The 20744-nt window shown below is 48.1% G+C and overlaps 1 protein-coding gene across 1 annotated transcript in view; it reads left to right on the forward strand.

Annotated features, from left to right (window-relative positions):
* The window catches only part of trpc1 (transient receptor potential cation channel, subfamily C, member 1), a 59353-nt gene that overhangs the window by 29240 nt on the left and 9369 nt on the right, over positions 1 to 20744 (forward strand). The gene's annotated exons all lie outside the window — the stretch shown is intronic.

Here is a 20744-nt window from a genome sequence, read left to right on the forward strand (position 1 = left end):
ACTCGAAACGAGCGAAAAACAGCGCCCAACGAGCCTGACGCGCATTAAGTCATTTGGCAGAACGGATGTACTCAAGGTTCCTATGGTCAGTCCAAACGACAAAAGGAACGGTCGCCCCCTCCAACCACTGTCGCCATTCGCCTAGGGCTAAGCGGATGGCGAGCAGTTCGCGGTTTCCCACATCATAGTTACGTTCTGACGGCGACAGGCGATGAGAAAAATACGTGCAAGGGTGGACCTTGTCGTCAGAGAGGGAGCGCTGAGAAAGAATGGCTCCCACGCCCACCTCTGACGCGTCAACCTCGACAACGAACTGTCTAGAGACGTCAGGTGTAACAAGGATAGGTGCGGATGTAAAACGATTCTTGAGAAGATCAAAAGCTCCCTGGGCGGAAACGGACCACTTAAAGCACGTCTTGACAGAAGTAAGGGCTGTGAGAGGAGCTGCCACCTGACCGAAATTACGGATGAAACGACGATAGAAATTCGCGAAGCCGAGAAAGCGCTGCAGCTCGACGCGTGACTTAGGAACGGGCCAATCAATGACAGCTTGGACCTTAGCGGGATCCATCTTAATTAATGCCTTCAGCGGAAATAACAGAACCGAGAAATGTGACGGAGGAGGCATGAAAAGTGCACTTCTCAGCCTTCACATAAAGACAATTCTCTAAAAGGCGCTGGAGGACACGTCAAACGTGCTGAACATGAATCTGGAGTGACGGTGAAAAAAATCAGGATATCGTCAAGGTAAACGAAAACAAAGATGTTCAGCATGTCTCTCAGGACGTCATTTACTAATGCCTGAAAGACAGCTGGAGCGTTTGCGAGGCCGAAAGGAAGAACCCGGTATTCAAAGTGCCCTAACGGAGTGTTAAACGCCGTTTTCCACTCGTCCCCCTCCCTGATGCGCACGAGATGGTAAGCGTTACGAAGGTCCAACTTAGTGAAAAACCTGGCTCCCTGCAGGATCTCGAAGGCTGAAGACATAAGAGGGAGCGGATAACGATTCTTAACTGTTATGTCATTCAGCCCTCGATAATCTATGCAGGGGCGCAGGGACCCGTCCTTCTTCTTAACAAAAAAAACCCCCGCTCCGGCGGGAGAGGAGGAGGGGACTATGGTACCGGCGTCGAGAGCTACAGACAAATAATCCTCGAGAGCCTTACGTTCGGGAGCCGACAGAGAGTATAGTCTACCCCGGGGGGGAGTGGTTCCCGGAAGGAGATCAATACTACAATCATACGACCGGTGCGGAGGAAGAGAGGTGGCCCTGGACCGACTGAACACCGTGCGCAGATCATGATATTCCTCCGGCACCCCCGTCAAATCACCAGGCTCCTCCTGTGAAGAAGAGACAGAGGAAACAGGAGGGATAGCAGACATTAAACATTTCACATGACAAGAGACGTTCCAGGAGAGGATAGAATTACTAGACCAATTAATAGAAGGATTATGACAAACTAGCCAGGGATGGCCCAAAACAACAGGTGTAAAAGGTGAACGAAAAATTAAAAAAGAAATGGTTTCGCTATGATTACCAGAGACAGTGAGGGTTAAAGGTAGAGTTTCACGCTGAATCCTGGGGAGAGAACTACCATCCAAAGCGAACAAGGCCGTGGGCTCCCTTAACTGTCTGAGAGGAATGTCATGTTCCCGAGCCCAGGTCTCGTCCATAAAACAGCCCTCCGCCCCAGAGTCTATCAAGGCACTGCAGGAAGCTGACGAACCGGTCCAGCGTAGATGGGCCGACAAGGTAGTGCAGGATCTTGAAGGAGAGACCAGAGTAGTAGCGCTCACCAGTAGCCCTCCTCTTACTGATGAGCTCTGGCTTTTACTGGACATGAAGTGACAAAATGACCAGCGGAACCGCAATAGAGACAGAGGCGGTTGGTGATTCTCCGTTCCCTCTCCTTAGTCGAGATGCGGATACCCCCCAGCTGCATAGGCTCAGCACCCGAGCCGGCGGAGGAAGATGGTAGTGATGCGGAGAGGGGGGCAACCGAGAACGCAAGCTCCTTTCCACGAGCTCGGCGACGAAGATCAACCCGTCGCTCTATGCGAATAGCGAGTTCAATCAAGGAATCCACGCTGGAAGGAACCTCCCAGGAGAGAATCTCATCCTTTACCTCCGCGCGGAGACCCTCCAGAAAACGAGCGAGCAAAGCCGGCTCGTTCCAGTCACTGGAGGCAGCAAGAGTGCGAAACTCAATAGAGTAATCTGTTATGGATCGATTACCTTGACATAGGGAAGACAGGACCCTGGAAGCTTCCTCCCCAAAAACAGAACGATCAAAAACCCGTATCATCTCCTCCTTAAAGTCCTGATACTGGTTAGTACACTCAGCCCTCGCCTCCCAGATTGCCGTGCCCCACTCACGAGCCCGTCCAGTAAGGAGAGATATGACGTAGGCGATACGAGCTGTGCTCCTGGAGTAAGTGTTGGGCTGGAGAGAAAACACAATATCACACTGGGTGAGGAACGAGCGGCATTCAGTGGGCTCCCCAGAGTAACACGGCGGGTTATTGATTCTGGGCTCCGGAGATTCGGAAGCCCTGGAAGTGGCCGGTGGATCGAGGCGGAGATGGTGAATCTGTTTTGTGAGGTCGGAGACTTGGGCGGCCAGGGTCTCAACGGCATGTCGAGCAGCAGACAATTCCTGCTCGTGTCTGCCTAGCATCGCTCCCTGGATCTCGACTGCTGAGTGGAAAGGATCCGAAGTCGCTGGGTCCATTCTTGGTCAGATTCTTCTGTTATGCACTTGAGTGAGGACCCAAAAGCGGTTTAACAAAAACAGAGTCCTTTAATGTAAAAACAAAGGGAAGACATAGATCCTCTTCAGATGTAGATAATGGCAAAATAGACAACCCGCAGAGAGGGCGACAAATGAAACAAAAAGTCCTTCTGATATTTACAAAAGAGTCCCCTTCTTAGCAGCAGAGGAGAATAGCTGGGTTAGAGTCCCCTTCTTAGCAGCAGAGGAGAATAGCTGGGTTAGAGTCCCCTTCTTAGCAGCAAAGGAGAATAGCTGGGTAGAGTCCCCTTCTTAGCAGCAGAGGAGAATAGCTGGGTAGAGTCCCCTTCTTAGCAGCAGAGGAGAATAGCTGGGTTAGAGTCCCCTTCTTAGCAGCAGAGGAGAATAGCTGGGTTAGCGGCGACAGACTGCTGGTCTCTCTCGGTAGGCGCGGGTCGTAGAGGACAGAGGTACCTGATCACACGTAGCATCAGATGAACAGGCAGATTCCGACAGGACGGGACAAGGGTGAAGCAAACGAGACGATAGTTTGGTTCTGGCATGAGAAACTCAAACGAGAATCTGACAAAGAAAGAAGCAGGAACAGAGAGAGAAATAGAGACCTAATCAGAGGGAAAAGGGGAACAGGTGGGAAAAGGGTGAACGAGGTAGTTAGAGAATATGAGGAACAGCTGGGGGGAGGAGAGAAAGAGAAGGTAACCTAATACGACCAGCAGAGGGAGACGGAGTGAAGAGAAAGAACAGGAACAAGACATAATATGACAATACATGACAGACGCAAAGGATGTACTGCTTCTCCAAGACCAGGTCCAAATCCTCGTCATTCGTGTGAAGAAAAGACGGAAATACAGGGGGCAGAGATCAGGGTCCTTTGTGAGAATTTGTTGGTGAGTGGATAACCCACCTCTACCATCTGTTCTATTGGCCAACGTGAAATCACTGGAGAATTAACTTGATGATCCCCGTTCGAGACTATCATACCAACGGGACATTAACCTCATAGTCCGCCCCATCCCGCATGCGGTATCGTTACTACAGCCTCAAGCTCATTACCATAACGCAACGTTAGCGATTTCTAAAAATCGCAAATGAAATGAAATAAATATGCCTGCTCTCAAGCTTATCCTTTTCTTAACAATCCTGTCGTCTCAGATTTTCAAAATATGCTTTAGAACCAGAGAAAATCAATAATTTGTGTAAGAGTGGTGATAGCTAGCTTAGCATTTAGCGTTAGCATTTAGCACGCAACATATTCACAAAAACCAGCCAAGGAATCAAATAAAATAATTTACCTTTGAAGAACTTCAGATGTTTCAATGAGGAGACTCTCAGTTACATAGCAGATGTCCAGTTTTTCCTGAAAGATTCTTGTGTAGGACACATCGTTCCCTTTTGTTACTATGCATTTGGCTACCGAAACTAACCGAAAATTCAGTCACCTACACGTCAAACTTTTTTCCGAATTAACTCCATAATATCGACTGAAACATGGAAAACGTTGTTTGAATCAATCCTGAAGGTGGTTTCTCATATATCTCTCCATTGAAAGCATCGTCCTTGAAGCCTGCTTTGTTGTCTGATTCGAATGGAAAAACACTGGGAGCTGACTTTTGCGCACCAAATGCCACGCAGACACCAAGCGGGACACTTGGCAATTGTAGTCTCTTATGGTCAATCTTCCAATGATATGCCTACAAATACGTCACAATGCTGCAGAGACCTTGGGGAAACAAGATAAAGTGTCCGTTGATTCCTGTCGCATTCACAGCCATATAAGACGATCATGGAAAACGTAGCCTCAAAAATCCTGTTCATTTCCTGGTCGGTCATACATCTTGGTTTTGCCCGAAGCATTTGTTCTAAGGGACTCACAGTGAAAATCTTTGCAGTTCTGGATACGTAAGAGTCTCTTCTTTCCAAAACTATCAATTCCATTTCGTGACAAAATATTGCGCTTAAAACGGGCACGTCTTTTTATCCAAAAATGAAATACTGCCCCTAGAGTACTAACAGGTTAAAAACTGTAATATCTTTTGACGACACAGATAATATACAGTAGGCTGGCTTCTCCGTGCATTGGCAGGACAGAGCAGCTACGTCTGGTAAGATGAGGGATGGTGGTGTGTGTCTATTTGTCAATAACAGCTGGGGTGCGATGTCTAATATTAAGATAGTCTTGAGGTATTGCTCACCTGAGGTAGAATACCTCATGATAAGCTGTAGACCACACTATCTAAGAAGAGTTTTCATCTATATTTTTTCATTGCTGTCTACTTACACCACAAATAGATGCTGGCACTAAGAACACACTCAACGAGCTGTAAAAGGCCATAAACAAACAAGAAAATGCTCATCCAGAAACGGCGCTACTAGTGGCCTGGGAATTTAATGCAGGCGAACATAAATCCATTTTACCTCATTTCTACCAGCATGTCACATGTGCAACCAGAGGAAGAAAACTCTAGACCACCTTTACTCCACACACAGAGATGCATACAAAGCTCTCCCTCGCCCTCTATTTGTCAAATCTGACCATAATTATATCCTCCTGATTCCTGCTTACAAGAAAAAATAAAGCAGGAAGTACCAGTGACTCGCTCAATACAGAAGTCTATGCTAATCAGATGACGCGGATGCTACGCTACAGGAATGTTTTGCTAGCACAGACTGAAATATGTTCCAGGATTCATCCAATGGCATTGAAGAGTATACCACCTAGTCACTGGCTTCATCAATAAGTGCATCAACAACGTCATCCCCACAGTGACCGTACGTACATATCCCAACAAGAATCCACATGCAACTCCCTCAACGATCTAAAGGCTGAATCTTATAAGAAATCCCATTATGCCCTCAGACGAACCATCAAAGAGGTAAAACGTTAATTCAGGACTAAGATTGAATCCTACTACACAGGCTCTGACGCTCATCGGGTGTGGCAGGGCGTGCAAACTATTACATACTACAAAGGGAAACCCAGCAGGGAGCCTCCCAGTGGTGCGAGCCTAGCAGACGGGCTAAACACCTTTTATGCTTGCTATGAGGCAATCAACACTCAAGCATGCATGAGAGCACCAACTGTTCTTGACGACTGTGTGATCACGATCTCCGTAGCCGATGTGAGCAAGACCTTTAAACAGGTCAACATTCACAAGGCCGCAGGGCCAGACGGATTACCAGGACGTGTACTCAGAGCATGCGCGGACCAACTGGCAAGTGTCTTCACTGACATATTCACCCAGGTGGTAAGGGTAGGCAACAACACATCTGCAACGCTGATCCTCAACACGAGGTGCGTGCTTAGTCCCCTCCTGTACTACCTGTTCACCCACGACTGCGTGGCCAAGCACGACTCCAACACCATCATTAAGTTTTCTGACGACACAACAGTGACAACGATGAGACATCCTATAGGAAGGAGGTCAGAGACCTGGCAGTGTGGTGCCAGGACAACAACCTCTCCCTCAACGTGAGCAAGACAAAGGAGCTGATCGTGGACTATAGAAAAAGGAGGGCCGAACACGCACCCATTCGGGGCTGTGGTGGAGCGGGTCGAGAGTTTCAAGCCCCTTGGTGTCCACATCACCAACAAACTATCATGGTCCAAACCAAGTCAGCAGTGAAGAGGGCACGACAAAACCTCTTCCCCCTCAGGAGACTGAAAAGATTTGGCATGGGTCGCCAGATCCTCTCAAAGTTTTACAGCTGCGTCATCGAGAGCATCCATCACCGCCTGGTATGGCAACTGCTCGGTATCCGAGCGGTGTCAGAGGAAGGCCAAACACATTGTCGAAGACTCCAGTCACGCAGCACCCATTCGGGGCTGTGGTGGAGCGGGTCGAGAGTTTCAAGCTCCTTGGTGTCCACATCACCAACAAACTATCATGGTAGACTGTTCTCTCTGCTATCGCATGGCAAGCGCTACCGGAGCGCCACCTCTAGGTCCAAAAGGCTCCTTAACAGCTTCTATCCATGACTGCTGAACAATTAATCAAATGGCCACCCGGACTATTTACATTGTTTTTACACTGCTGCTACTCGCTGTTCATTATCTATGCATAGTCACTTTGCCCCTACCTTCATGTACAAATGACTTTGTCTAACCTGTACCCCTGAACATTGACTCAGTACTGGTAACTCCTGTATTTAGCCTCGTTATTTTTACTTTATTGTGTTACTTTTAATTACATTTTTTACTTTTGTTTATTTATTACTTTTTCTTAACCCTATTTTCTTGGACTTTGTTGTTGGTTTAGTGCTTGTAAATAAGCATTTCACGTTAAGGTCTACCCCTATTGTATACGGCGAATGTGACAAATACAATTTGATTTGATTTGATATTCAGACCACGCTGAATGATATAGCAGCACAGTAGAAACTATTACACTCAACGGAACGACTTGATTAGTGTAGTGTCAACAACGCAGCCAATGCCAGCTAGCCTACTTAGTCAACAACGCAGCCTCTGCCAGCTAGCCTACTTCAGCAGTACTGTATCATTTTAATCATTTTAGTCAATAAGATTCTTGCTACGTAAGCTTAACTCTCTGAACACTCGTGACGTGTAGTCCACTTGTCATTCCAATCTCCTTTGCATTAGCGTAGCCTCTTGTGTAGCCTGTCAACTATGTGTCTGTCTATCCCTGTTCTCTCCTCTCTGCACAGACCATACAAACGCTCCACACCGCGTGGCCGCGGCCACCCTAATCTGGTGGTCCCAGCGCACGACCCACGTGGAGTTCCAGGTCTCCGGTAGCCTCTGGAACTGCCGATCTGCGGCCAACAAGGCAGAGTTCATCTCCGCCTATGTCTCCCTCCAGTCCCTCGACTTCTTGGCACTGACGGAAACATGGATCACCACAGACAACACTGCTACTCCTACTGCTCTCTCTTCGTCTGCCCACGTGTTCTCGCACACCCCGAGAGCTTCTGGTCAGCGGGGTGGTGGCACCGGGATCCTCATCTCTCCCAAGTGGTCATTCTCTCTTTCTCCCTTACCCATCTGTCTATCGCCTCCTTTGATTTCCATGCTGTCACAGTTACCAGCCCTTTCAAGCTTAACATCCTTATCATTTATCGCCCTCCAGGTTCCCTCGGAGAGTTCATCAATGAGCTTGATGCCTTGATAAGCTCCTTTCCTGAGGACGGCTCACCTCTCACAGTTCTGGGCGACTTTAACCTCCCCACGCCTACCTTTGACTCATTCCTCTCTGCCTCCTTCTTTCCACTCCTCTCCTCTTTTGACCTCACCCTCTCACCTTCCCCCTACTCACAAGGCAGGAAATACGCTCGACCTCATCTTTACTAGATGCTGTTCTTCCACTAACCTCGTTGCAACTCCCCTCCAAGTCTCCGACCACTACCTTGTATCCTTTTCCCTCTCGCTCTCATCCAACACTTCCCACACTGCCCCTACTCGGATGGTATCGCGCCGTCCCAACCTTCGCTCTCTCTCCCCGCTACTCTCTCCTCTTCCATCCTATCATCTCTTCCCTCTGCTCAAACCTTCTCCAACCTATCTCTGATTCTGCCTCCTCAACCCTCCTCTCCTCCCTTTCTGCATCCTTTGACTCTCTATGTCCCCTATCCTCCAGGCCGGCTCGGTCCTCCCCTCCCACTCCGTGGCTCGACGACTCATTGCGAGCTCACAGAACAGGGCTCCGGGCAGCCGAGCGGAAATGGAGGAAAACTCGCCTCCCTGCGGACCTGACATCCTTTCACTCCCTCCTCTCTACATTTTCTCTTCTCTCTCTGCTGCTAAAGCCACTTTCTACCACTCTAAATTCCAAGCATCTGCCTCTAACCCTAGGAAGCTCTTTGCAACCTTCTCCTCCCTCCTGAATCCTCCTCCCCCTCCCCCCTCCTCCCTCTCTGCAGATGACTTCGTCAACCATTTTGAAAAGAAGGTCGACGACATCCGATCCTCGTTTGCTAAGTCAAACGACACCGCTGGTTCTGCTCACACTGCCCTACCCTGTGCTCTGACCTCTTTCTCCCCTCTCTCTCCAGATGAAATCTCGCGTCTTGTGACGGCCGGCCGCCCTACAACCTGCCCGCTTGACCCTATCCCCTCCTCTCTTCTCCAGACCATCTCCGGAGACCTCCTCCCTTACCTCACCTCGCTCATCAACTCATCCCTGACCGCTGGCTACGTCCCTTCCGTCTTCAAGAGAGCGAGAGTTGCACCCCTCCTGAAAAAACCTACACTCGATCCCTCCGATGTCAACAACTACAGACCAGTATCCCTTCTTTCTTTTCTCTCCAAAACTCTTGAACGTGCCGTCCTTGGCCAGCTCTCCCGCTATCTCTCTCAGAATGACCTTCTTGATCCAAATCAGTCAGGTTTCAAGACTAGTCATTCAACTGAGACTGCTCTTCTCTGTATCACGGAGGCGCTCCGCACTGCTAAAGCTAACTCTCTCTCCTCTGCTCTCATCCTTCTAGACCTATCGGCTGCCTTCGATACTGTGAACCATCAGATCCTCCTCTCCACCCTCTCCGAGTTGGGCATCTCCGGCGCGGCCCACGCTTGGATTGCGTCCTACCTGACAGGTCGCTCCTACCAGGTGGCGTGGCGAGAATCCGTCTCCACACCACGTGCTCTCACCACTGGTGTCCCCCAGGGCTCTGTTCTAGGCCCTCTCCTATTCTCGCTATACACCAAGTCACTTGGCTCTGTCATAACCTCACATGGTCTCTCCTATCATTGCTATGCAGACGACACACAATTAATCTTCTCCTTTCCCCCTTCTGATGACCAGGTGGCGAATCGCATCTCTGCATGTCTGGCAGACATATCCGTGTGGATGACGGATCACCACCTCAAGCTGAACCTCGGCAAGACGGAGCTGCTCTTCCTCCCGGGAAGGACTGCCCGTTCCATGATCTCGCCATCACGGTTGACAACTCCATTGTGTCCTCCTCCCAGAGCGCTAAGAACCTTGGCGTGATCCTGGACAACACCCTGTCGTTCTCAACTAACATCAAGGCGGTGGCCCGTTCCTGTAGGTTCATGCTCTACAACATCCGCAGAGTACGACCCTGCCTCACACAGGAAGCGGCGCAGGTCCTAATCCAGGCACTTGTCATCTCCCGTCTGGATTACTGCAACTCGCTGTTGGCTGGGCTCCCCTGCCTGTGCCATTAAACCCCTACAACTCATCCAGAACGCCGCAGCCCGTCTGGTGTTCAACCTTCCCAAGTTCTCTCACGTCACCCCGCTCCTCCGCTCCCTCCACTGGCTTCCAGTTGAAGCTCGCATCCGCTACAAGACCATGGTGCTTGCCTACGGAGCTGTGAGGGGAACGGCACCTCAGTACCTCCAGGCTCTGATCAGGCCCTACACCCAAACAAGGGCACTGCGTTCATCCACCTCTGGCCTGCTCGCCTCCCTACCACTGAGGAAGTACAGTTCCCGCTCAGCCCAGTCAAAACTGTTCGCTGCTCTGGCCCCCCAATGGTGGAACAAACTCCCTCACGACGCCAGGACAGCGGAGTCAATCACCACCTTCCGGAGACACCTGAAACCCCACCTCTTTAAGGAATACCTAGGATAGTATAAAGTAATCCCTCTCACCCCCCCTCCCCCTGAAAAGATTTAGATGCACTACTGTTCCACTGGAGGTCATAAGGTGAATGCACCAATTTGTAAGTCGCTCTGGATAAGAGCGTCTGCTAAATGACTTAAATGTAAATGTAAATGTAATGATGGCTCTTTGGTCTCACACACACACACACACACACACACACACACACACACACACACAGATCAATGACACTGGAATTACTTATTGGTTTCTCAGGACAGCCACCTTTCCTGTCCTCTCTGCTCCTCCCCATTCCTTGCCCTCTCCTCTCATCTTCACTCTCTCCCCTCCCCTCCTTTTCCCTCCACTCCTCTCTTCTCCTCTCTGCTCTGCTACTCTCATCTAATCTCCTATTTTTTTCTCTCTCTCCTTTCTCTGCTGCCCAAAAAAACATTAACATGATCCTCCAATCAGTGTAATGGCCTGTGTTTCCACATTAGTCTCATCTCTCTAGTTTCAATACCAGACACAGTAGAAAGAAAGAGAGAGAGAGCGAGGTAGAGGAGAAGAGAGAGAGAAAGAGGAGAGGAAAGGAGAGAGAGAAAGAGAGAGATAGAGAGAGAGGGTAAAGAGATAGACAGTGGAAGACAGAGAGTGAGAGGTAGAGAGGGATATAGTTGTTCTAGTATGTTCTGTAGTTGCTACGTGCTTGTTTCTTTTACATTTACATTTACATTTAAGTCATTTAGCAGACGCTCTTATCCAGAGCGACTTACTTTTGATTCATTGCTCAAATTACTTTTCTAGACGGGAAATTAAATATATAAAGTACAGCACAGGTCCTATTGGCTCACAGATCATGTCAATAAACAGTGTCTTGTCTATTATCTAGTTAATTCTGTAGCTTGGCAGTGAGCGAACACTACTCTACATGCCTTTCTGTCTGGAGAGGAAGCTTGTTAGAGGCTATAGGATAGAGGAGTTTGGATACAGGTTTTAGTGGTTTGAGGAGACAGAAATAGCCCACTAGAGGGAGGAATACTCCTTAACTAATACAACAAGACCAACACATCCATCCATGTACAGTTTGCTGATACCTTTTTCCATGTAATCAAATCAGTTATTGATCAAAATCATTATTAAGATCGAGATCAACCTAATGAAAATCATCAACAGTTTTGACTATTAAAATGGCCATGGCGTAGATATATGTAAATAAAGTATTGGATTGCAGTTCAATAACAGATACTTGTTTCCTATTACTAATGTTTTTCTGCTATTCTGTATGGTTTCTGAAGACTCTTACTACTGTTGTTTCTTATTGCTGATATTCTAAGGCGAATACTGGGTTTGTAGAATTTTTATTGGCCCCTTTTAGTTCCAGATGTGTGTCTCCTTCCAGTGTCTAGGGAGCAGTTTTAGTATATGGCCTCCTTTCATTTCCATTGTTCTGTCTCTCCATCCATCCCTCCCTCTCTCCATCCCTCTTTCTCTTTCCCACATTCTGTTAATCCCAGGAGCCAGATGCCTCACGTTAATGCCAAAATGAGATATGTCAACTGCCAAATGCGCCAATTGCCAAATGATTTTGTGAACTTGGGCAGAAAAAAGTTCACGTTGATCTACTGAGGCAAAAAGAGCACTGTCAGAGTTGAATTCAATAAGAGAAAAGCTGCGAGAGAGGGCCAGAAAAGTAGCCTAATGTTTGGGAAAGATTTGGTGAAGTGGTAAATGTGGATGATATCAGTGCCGGCTATATTACAGTATATGTGATATAGTCACAAGGCGGGGACTTCAACTAGCACGTCAAGGGAACTGTACTGTTTAGATGAGTTAAATGGAATAGTAGTCTACCTCAAGTCAAATCAAATTTTATTTATCACATACGCATGGTTAGCAGATGTTTTTGCGAGTGTAGCGAAATGCTTGTGCTTCTACTTCCGACAATGCAGTAATATCTAACAAGTAATCTAACAAATTCACAACAACTATCTAATACACACAAATGTGAAGGGATGGAATAAGAATATGTACATAAAATATATGGATGAGCGATGGCCGTGTGACATAGGCAAGTGACCGGTGATTTGGGTCTGTATGTTGGCAGCAGCCTCTTTGTGTTAGTGATGGCTGTTTAACAGTCTGATGGCCTTGAGATAGAAGCTGTTTTTCAGTCTCTTGGTCCCAGCTTTGATGCATCTGTACTGACCTCGCGTTCTGGATGATAGTGGGGTGAATAGGCTGTGGCTCAGGTGGTTATTGTCCTTGATGATCCTTTTGGCCTTCCTGTGACATCAGGTGCTGTAGGTGTCCTGGAGGGCAGGTAGTTTGCACCTGGTGATGTGTTGGGCAGGCCGCACTTCCCTCTGGAGAGCCTTGTGATTGAGGGCGGTGCAGTTGCCATACCAGGCGATGATACAGCCCAACAGGATGCTCTCGATTGTGAATCTGTAAAAGTTTGTGAGGGTTTTAGGTGACAAGGCAAATTTCTTCAGCCTCCTGAGTTTGAAGCGGCGCTGTTTCACCTTCTTCACCACGGTGTCTGTGTTGGTGGACCATTTCAGTTTGTCCGTGATATGTACACCAAGGAACTTAAAACTTTCCACCTTCACCACTACTGTCCCGTCGATGTGGATAGGGGGGTGCTCCCTCTGCTGTTTCCTGAAGTCCACGATCATCTCCTTTGTTTAGTGACGTTGAGTGAGAGGTTGTTTTCCTGACACCACACTCCGAGTGCCCTCACCTCCTCCCTGTAGGCTGTCTCGTCATTGTTGGTAATCAAGCCCACTACTGTTGTGTCGTCTGCAAACTTCATGATTGAATTGGAGGCGTGCATGGCCACACAGTCATGGGTGAACAGGGAGTATAGGAGGGGGCTGAGCACACACCCTTGTGGGCCCCAAGTGTTGAGGAACAGCGAAGTGGAGATGTTGTTTCCTACCTTCACCATCTGGGGGCGTCCCGTCAGAAAGTCCAGGTCCCAATTGCGCAGGGCAGGTTGAGACCCAGTGCCTTAAGCTTAATGATGAGCTTGGAGGGTACTATGGTGTTGAATGCTGAGCTGTAGTCAATGAACAGCATTCCTACATAGGTATTCCTCTTGTCCAGATGGGATAGGTCTGTGGACCTGTTCGGGCGGTATGCAAACTCAAGTTTGGTAGATAAGGTGGAGGTGAGTAGTCTCTCAAAGCACTTCATGATGACAGAAGTGAGTGCTACGGGGCGATAGTAATTTAGTTCAGTTATCTTCGTCTTCTTTGGTACAGGAACAATGGTAGCCATCTTGAAGCATGTGGGGACAGCAGACTGGGATAGGGAACGATTGAATATGTCCGTAAACACACCAGTCAGCTAGTCTGCGCATGCTCTGAGGATGCGGCTAGGGATGCAGCTCACGTTGGCCACGGAGAAGGAGAGAGGGGGGGTGCAGTCCTTGATAGCGGGCCGCGTCAGTGGCACTGTATTATCCTCAAAGCGGGCAAAGAAGGTGTTTAGCTTGTTTGGAAGCAAGACATCGGTGTCCGTGACATGGCTGGTGACTCTGCCACAGACGTCTTGTGTCTGGGCTGCTGAATTGAGACTCCATTTTGTCCCTATACCGACATTTTGCTTGTTTGATTGCCTTGCGGAGGGAATATCAAATCAAATCAAATGTATTTATATAGCCCTTCGTACATCAGCTGATATCTCAAAGTGCTGTACAGAAACCCAGCCTAAAACCCCAAACAGCAAGCAATGCAGGTGTAGAAGCACGATGGCTAGGAAAAACTCCCTAGAAAGGCCAAAACCTAGGAAGAAACCTAGAGAGGAACCAGGCTATGTGGGTTAGCCAGTCCTCTTCTGGCTGTGCCGGGTGGAGATTACATTTACATTTAAGTCATTTAGCAGACGCTCTTATCCAGAGCGACTTACAAATTGGTGCGTTCACCTTATGACATCCAGTGGAACAGCCACTTTACAATAGTGCATCTAAATCTTTTAAGGGGGGGGGTGAGAAGGATTACTTTATCCTATCCTAGGTATTCCTTAAAGAGGTGGGGTTTCAGGTGTCTCCGGAAGGTGGTGATTGACTCCGCTGTCCTGGCGTCGTGAGGGAGTTTGTTCCACCATTGGGGGGCCAGAGCAGCGAACAGTTTTGACTGGGCTGAGCGGGAACTGAACTTCCTCAGTGGTAGGGAGGCGAGCAGGCCAGAGGTGGATGAACGCAGTGCCCTTGTTTGGGTGTAGGGCCTGATCAGAGCCTGGAGGTACTGAGGTGCCGTTCCCCTCACAGCTCCGTAGGCAAGCACCATGGTCTTGTAGCGGATGCGAGCTTCAACTGGAAGCCAGTGGAGGGAGCGGAGGAGCGGGGTGACGTGAGAGAACTTGGGAAGGTTGAACACCAGACGGGCTGCGGCGTTCTGGATGAGTTGTAGGGGTTTAATGGCACAGGCAGGGAGCCCAGCCAACAGCGAGTTGCAGTAATCCAGATGGGAGATGACAAGTGCCTGGATTAGGACCTGCGCCGCTTCCTGTGTGAGGCAGGGTCGTACTCTGCGGATGTTGTAGAGCATGAACCTACAGGAACGGGCCACCGCCTTGATGTTGGCTGAGAACGACAGGGTGTTGTCCAGGATCACGCCAAGGTTCTTAGCGCTCTGGGAGGAGGACACAATGGAGTTGTCAACCGTGATGGCGAGATCATGGAACGGGCAGTCCTTCCCCGGGAGGAAGAGCAGCTCCGTCTTGCCGAGGTTCAGCTTGAGGTGGTGATCCGTCATCCACACTGATATGTCTGCCAGACATGCAGAGATGCGATTCGCCACCTGGTCATCAGAAGGGGGAAAGGAGAAGATTAATTGTGTGTCGTCTGCATAGCAATGATAGGAGAGACCATGTGAGGTTATGACAGAGCCAAGTGACTTGGTGTATAGCGAGAATAGGAGAGGGCATAGAACAGAGCCCTGGGGGACGCCAGTGGTGAGAGCGCGTGGTGAGGAGACAGATTCTCGCCACGCCACCTGGTAGGAGCGACCTGTCAGGTAGGACGCAATCCAAGCGTGGGCCGCGCTGGAGATGCCCAACTCGGAGAGGGTGGAGAGGAGGATCTGATGGTTCACAGTATCGAAGGCAGCCGATAGGTCTAGAAGGATGAGAGCAGAGGAGAGAGAGTTAGCTTTAGCAGTGCGGAGCGCCTCCGTGATACAGAGAAGAGCAGACTCAGTTGAATGACTAGTCTTGAAACCTGACTGATTTGGATCAAGAAGGTCATTCTGAGAGAGATAGCGGGAGAGCTGGCCAAGGACGGCACGTTCAAGAGTTTTGGAGAGAAAAGAAAGAAGGGATACTGGTCTGTAGTTGTTGACATCGGAGGGATCGAGTGTAGGTTTTTCAGAAGGGGTGCAACTCTCGCTCTCTTGAAGACGGAAGGGACGTAGCCAGCGGTCAGGGATGAGTTGATGAGCGAGGTGAGGTAAGGGAGAAGGTCTCCGGAAATGGTCTGGAGAAGAGAGGAGGGGATAGGGTCAAGCGGGCAGGTTGTTGGGCGGCCGGCCGTCACAAGACGCGAGATTTCATCTGGAGAGAGAGGGAGAAAGAGGTCAGAGCACAGGGTAGGGCAGTGTGAGCAGAACCAGCGGTGTCGTTTGACTTAGCAAACGAGGATCGGATGTCGTCGACCTTCTTTTCAAAATGGTTGACGAAGTCATCTGCAGAGAGGGAGGAGGGGGAGGGGAGGAGGATTCAGGAGGGAGGAGAAGGTGGCAAAGAGCTTCCTAGGGTTAGAGGCAGATGCTTGGAATTTAGAGTGGAAGAAAGTGGCTTTAGCAGCAGAGACAGAAGAGGAAAATGTAGAGAGGAGGGAGTGAAAGGATGCCAGGTCCGCAGGGAGGCGAGTTTTCCTCCATTTCCGCTCGGCTACCCGGAGCCTTGTTCTGTGAGCTCGCAATGAGTCGTCGAGCCACGGAGCAGGAGGGGAGGACCGAGCCGGCCTGGAGGATAGGGGACATAGAGAGTCAAAGGATGCAGAAAGGGAGGAGAGGAGGGTTGAGGAGGCAGAATCAGGAGATAGGTTGGAGAAGGTTTGAGCAGAGGGAAGAGATGATAGGATGGAAGAGGAGAGAGTAGCGGGGGAGAGAGCGAAGGTTGGGACGGCGCGATACCATCCAGTAGGGGCAGTGTGGGAAGTGTTGGATGAGAGCGAGAGGGAAAAGGATACAAGGTAGTGGTCGGAGACTTGGAGGGGAGTTGCAATGAGGTTAGTGGAAGAACAGCATCTAGTAAAGATGAGGTCGGCGTATTGCCTGCCTTGTGAGTAGGGGGAAGGTGAGAGGGTGAGGTCAAAAGAGGAGAGGAGTGGAAAGAAGGAGGCAGAGAGGAATGAGTCAAAGGTAGACGTGGGGGAGGTTAAAGTCGCCCAGCACTGTGAGAGGTGAGCCGTCCTCAGGAAAGGAGCTTATCAAGGCATCAAGCTCATTGATGAACTCTCCGAGGAACCTGGAGGGCGATAAATGATAAGGATGTTAAGCTTGAAAGGGCTGGTAACTGTGACAGCATGGAATTCAAAGGAGGCGATAGACAGATGGGTAAGGGGAGAAAGAGAGAATGACCACTTGGGAGAGATGAGGATCCCGGTGCCACCACCCCGCTGACCAGAAGCTCTCGGGGTGTGCGAGAACACGTGGGCGGACGAAGAGAGAGCAGTAGGAGTAGCAGTGTTATCTGTGGTGATCCATGTTTCCGTCAGTGCCAAGAAGTCGAGGGACTGGAGGGAGGCATAGGCTGAGATGAACTCTGCCTTGTTGGCCGCAGATCGGCAGTTCCAGAGGCTACCGGAGACCTGGAACTCCACGTGGGTCGTGCGCTGGGACCACCAGATTAGGGTGGCGCGGCCACGCGGTGTGGAGTGTTTGTATGGTCTGTGCAGAGAGGAGAGAACAGGGATAGACAGACACATAGTTGACAGGCTACAGAAGAGGCTACGCTAATGCAAAGGAGATTGGAATGACAAGTGGACTACACGTCTCGAATGTTCAGAAAGTTAAGCTTACGTAGCAAGAATCTTATTGACTAAAATGATTAAAATGATACAGTACTGCTGAAGTAGGCTAGCTGGCAGTGGCTGCGTTGTTGACTTTGTAGGCTAGCTGGCAGTGGCTGCGTTGTTGACACTACACTAATCAAGTCGTTCCGTTGAGTGTGATAGTTTCCACAGTGCTGCTATTCGGGGGCTAGCTGGCTAGCTAGCAGTGTTGATTACGTTACGTTGCGTTAAAAGAACGACAATAGCTGGCTAGCTAACCTAGAAAATCGCTCTAGACTACACAATTCTCTTTGATACAAAGACGGCTATGTAGCTAGCTACGATCAAACAAATCAAACCGTTGTACTGTAATGAAATGAAATGAAAATGTGATACTACCTGTGGAGCGAAGCGGAATGCGACCGGGTTGTTGAGTTGTTGAGTGAGGAAGTTCTATTCGGCAGACGTTGGAGAGATTATAACAGAACATGGCCAAGATGTTCAAATGTTCATAAATGACCAGCATGGTCAAATAATAATAAGGCAGAACAGTTGAAACTGGAGCAGCAGCACGGCCAGGTGGACTGGGGACAGCAAGGAGTCATCATGTCAGGTAGTCCTGAGGCATGGTCCTAGGGCTCAGGTCCTCCGAGAGAAAGAGAGAAAGAGAGAATTAGAGAGAGCACACTTAAATTCACACAGGACACCGAATAGGACAGTAGAAGTACTCCAGATATAACAAACTGACCCTAGCCCCCCGACACATAAACTACTGCAGCATAAATACTGCAGCCTGATACAGGAGGGGTCAGGAGACACTGTGGCCCCATCCGAGGACACCCCCGGACAGGGCCAAACAGGAATAACAACACTGTTTATATTCGGCCGTATTCCCCAACCTCTTTCCATAGTTGAATGCGGTGGTTCGCGCTTTCAGTTTTGCACGAATGCCGCCGTCTATCAACGGTTTCTGGTTGGGGTAGGTTTTAATAGTCACAGTGGGTACAACATCTCCAATACACTTCCTTATAAACTCACTCACCGAGGCAGCGTAAAAATCTATGTTATTATCGGAACATTTTCCAGTCCACGGAACACGGACCTGAAATTTGGACACTGACTGTAAGGCCTATAACATTTTGACTCTGGAACAGAATCGGAGAACTATTATTTCTTTCTTTTAGCATCTTGACGAAATAAATGTGCGGTTAGGGACCGTCTGTAAAGGTGCAGTCTTAATCAGCATCATGAAAGCTGATAGTATTTCAACCACATTAAATATACATCCATGCCAAACTTAATTTAACTTATTTAAAACCAGTCAAACTGATGTCATTTGGAAATTTTGTATGGAAAATCTTTCCAGTTTTTTTTTGTTATGACATTTTCTCCCTAAATGTATTTTCTGCGTGAGAGAAAGAGGAAAGCCAAAACCAATTTTACAGATGACAACTAGATTGAATGTACATTCTGTCACTGTATGCCATGATTCTGGTGAGCAATGGTTTATTTAGTCTTCCAGGGCAACAAGTAGTAACAGAAGAAAAGTTGCATGTATCTAATAATAGACAAGTTGACTAACTAATAGCCTACCAAAATTTTGCAAATTATAATCAGAAACATAGATTTATCTTTAAGACCTGTCAAAAATGAATTTTCCCATATTTAACTGTACTGCACATTTTTTATTATTACCTGGTTAGGGTTGGGTGCGTCCCCCAGATTTTCACTTTATCACATATAGTCGGGAGGTTGCAGATGGGTTATTAGCAGTGGTGTAAAGTACTTAAGTAAAAATACTTTAAAGTACTACTTAAATCATTTTTGGGGGTATCTGTACCACTTTTACTTTTACTAAAGAAGATAATGTACTTTTTACTCCATACATTTTCCCTGACACCCAAAAGTACTTGTTACATTTTGACAGGAAAATGGTCCAGTTCACGCACTTATCAAGAGAACATCCTTGATCATCCCTTCTGCCTCTGATCTGGCAGAGTCACTAAACTCACTATTACTTGAGTCATTTTCTATGAAGGTATCTTTACTTTTACTACAGTATGACTTTTGATTACTTTTTCCACCACTGGTTATTAGCAATTGTGGGCAGGTTTGGGTGAACAAACAGCTGTGTCTTTGTATGTGTGTGGTCAGATACAACCCTAACCAAAAAGAAATCACCCAAACAAATTCTAATAAGCTGCAATGATTCCCTGACCAAAACCACGGATGTGTAAATTTGGTGTGAAAAATCCTGATACACTAGAAACCTGCATTCCCCTATTCATGTTACAGACAGTGGGTACCATTAAGACCCAGAAAGGGTTTTGTAATACAAATTATTTCATGAACCCCCCCCCCCCCTCCACCACACACACACACGCAGGAGGATAATACTTCTAAACCCCACCTCACTGGATCGTAGAGATTCCACACATAAATCCTGTTGTTTCTATTTCTCAGACTGACCAATCCCAGGAGCCTCTCTGTGGGATAACTTACGGCATTCCCTGTTGAATCTGGAAGTCATTGTAAAATGTCAAGAATGAGAAGCTTGGAACCTTGGGTGAACACAAAATGCCTTTCCCATTACTCTGTAAATTTTTCTGTTTGGTGGATTGAATATGGTCAATTCTACACAGTTTAGCGTGGAGCTGAGAGAAAATGTTGCAGTTTTAAAGGCCCAGTGCAGTCAAAATTCTGTTTTTCTTGTGTTTTAAATAATATTGTACAAAAAACTAACACTGTAAAAGTGTGAAAACATTCGCTCAACTGAGACATGGAGTGTGCCCTGTGTGTGTGCCATTTAGAAGGTGAATTGGCATGACCTTTGACCTGGGTAGGTATGGTAGTAGGTGCCAGGCGCAACAGTTTGTGTCAAGAACCGCAATGCTGCTGGGGTTTTCACGCTCAACAGTTTCCTGTGTGTATCAAGAATGGTCCACCACCCAAAGGACATCCAGTCAACTTAAAACAGCTGTAGGAAGCATTGGAGTCAACATGGGCAGCATCCCAGTGGATTGCTTTTGACACCTTGTAGAGTCCATGTCCCGATGAATTGAGGCTGTTCTGGGGGTATAAGGGGGGGGGGGGGTTCCTTAATGTTTTGTACACTCAGTGTGTATGTTGTATTGTCACATGCACCTGAGATGTTACAGATCTGCTGTATTTGAAGCACCAGTCCCTTCTGTCCAGTTTCCCTGAGGTTGCTAAAGCAACCGAGCTGTTTTTACCATCCCTGTAACTGTCACTTCTGTGGAGAGATAGTTTTCTAAACTAAAACTCATAAAGAACTACAGAAGCATTAGGTTCTTGGTTTGATATGAGCGTTTGAACACCTGAGTAAGCTCCACTTATTACACTGGCGCAGTCGTAGCCTTGACCAAGCCATTTCTTCACCAGTATCCGCATACTTTTTTCTCAGTTACATTTTTTCCTTTTTCAAGACATTATTCAGTCACATTC

The sequence above is a fragment of the Oncorhynchus nerka genome, linkage group LG22 (assembly GCF_034236695.1).
Source record: "Oncorhynchus nerka isolate Pitt River linkage group LG22, Oner_Uvic_2.0, whole genome shotgun sequence".
Lineage (NCBI taxonomy): Eukaryota > Metazoa > Chordata > Actinopteri > Salmoniformes > Salmonidae > Oncorhynchus > Oncorhynchus nerka.